Source organism: Sinocyclocheilus rhinocerous, unplaced genomic scaffold (assembly GCF_001515625.1).
Source record: "Sinocyclocheilus rhinocerous isolate Xijiao unplaced genomic scaffold, SAMN03320098_v1.1 scaffold910, whole genome shotgun sequence".
NCBI classification, from domain to species: domain Eukaryota; kingdom Metazoa; phylum Chordata; class Actinopteri; order Cypriniformes; family Cyprinidae; genus Sinocyclocheilus; species Sinocyclocheilus rhinocerous.
The window spans coordinates 640,306-642,097 of record NW_015667266.1 but is presented as its reverse complement, the minus strand read 5'-3'; the positions used below and the strand labels follow the sequence as shown (position 1 = coordinate 642,097).

Genomic DNA, 1,792 nt, shown 5'->3' with positions numbered 1-1,792 from the left:
TAAACTAAACTAAACTAAACTAAATTAAATTAAATTAAATTAAATTAAATTAAATTAAATTAAATTAAATTAAATTAAATTAAATTAAATTAAATTAAATTAAATTAAATTAAATTAAATTAAATTAAATTAAATTAAATTAAATTAAATTAAATTAAATTAAATTTAAAAAAGATAAAATATTATATGAAAAACAAAAGACTTAAATTAAATTTAAGTTGAAGTATTACAATTAATAAAACAAAAATAAAGCTAGAAATATTTTTTTAAACCTAATAAAAAGTACAAAGCAGTGAAGGGAGGATAGGAATAAAGTTAAAGTAAATGCAAATTTTTTTGATTTTCATATTTTATGCAATACAGACAAATTACAAAAGCTCATAAAATTACTAAAATGACAATGAAAACTGAAAATAAAAAAATAATTAAATATTCTAAATTCAAATAAATATATTTATTTTTACATTTAAATTTAAAATATTAAATACTATAATAGCATATAAATAACATAAGCAATTAAAGTACATGTAAACTGTTTTTTGATTTTCATATTTTATGCAATAAAAATATGGTTAAGAAAAATGACAAAAGCACTTAAAACTAAAATGACAATGAAAACTGAAAACATAAAAATAATAATAAAATAAAGATATCGTTAAAAAGACTAAAGCACATAACAAAATTACTAAAATTTAAATTAAAAATTACAATTAAAACAAATTATTTATTTTATTAATTACAAATTAAATGCTTTATTTTAATTAAAATAAATATATTCATTTCTAAACACACATTCAAAACATTATTTAGTAAAAACATTAATACTATAATGGTATTTAAATTACATTGAAAACTGAAAATATTAAAATGTTAAAAATTCAAATAAATATATTGATTTTTATACATACACGTGTGTGTGTGTGTGTGTGTCTGTGTGTCTTAGCGCTGCGTTCGACACTATTGACCACAACATTCTTTTGAATTGACTAGAAAACTTTGTTGGCATTAATGGAAGTGCATTAGCATGGTTCAAATCGTACTTATCTGACCGCCATCAATTCGTAGCAGTGAATGAAGAGGTATCATGTCGATCACAAGTGCAGTATGGAGTACCTCAAGGCTCAGTACTAGGGCCGTTACTTTTCACGCTTTACATGTTACCCTTGGGAGATATTATCAGGAAACACGGTGTTAGCTTTCACTGTTATGCTGATGACACTCAGCTCTATATTTCTTCGCAGCCCGGCGAAACATACCAATTTGAAAAACTAACGGAATGCATAGTCGATATAAAAAACTGGATGATGAGTAATTTCTTACTGCTAAATTCTGAAAAAACAGAGGAGTTAATTATAGGACCTAAAAACTCTGCATATAATAACCTAGAACACTCCCTAAGACTTGATGGCTGCTCTGTCAATTCTTCGTCATCAGTTAGGAACCTAGGTGTGCTATTTGATAACAATCTTTCGTTAGAAAGCCATGTTTCTAGCATTTGTAAAACTGCATTTTTCCATCTCAAAAATATATCTAAAGTACGACCTATTCTCTCAATGTCAAATGCAGAAATGTTAATCCATGCGTTTATGACCTCAAGGTTAGATTATTGTAATGCTTTATTGGGTGGTTGTTCTGCACGCTTAAAGGGGTGGTTGATTGCGATTTCACTTTTTTAACGTTAGTTAGTGTGTAATGTTGCTGTTTGAGCATAAACAATATCTGCAAAGTTGCAGCGCTGAAAGTTCAATGCAAACGGAGATTATCGTCTTTTAAAATTCTGGCAGTTTAATGC

At 25.8% G+C, this 1,792-nt stretch overlaps 1 protein-coding gene across 1 annotated transcript in view; it reads right to left on the bottom strand.

Moving 5' to 3' along the window:
* Positions 1-1,792, bottom strand: part of LOC107733399 (solute carrier family 12 member 9) — a 41,421-nt gene that overhangs the window by 1,357 nt on the left and 38,272 nt on the right. The window lies entirely within an intron of this gene.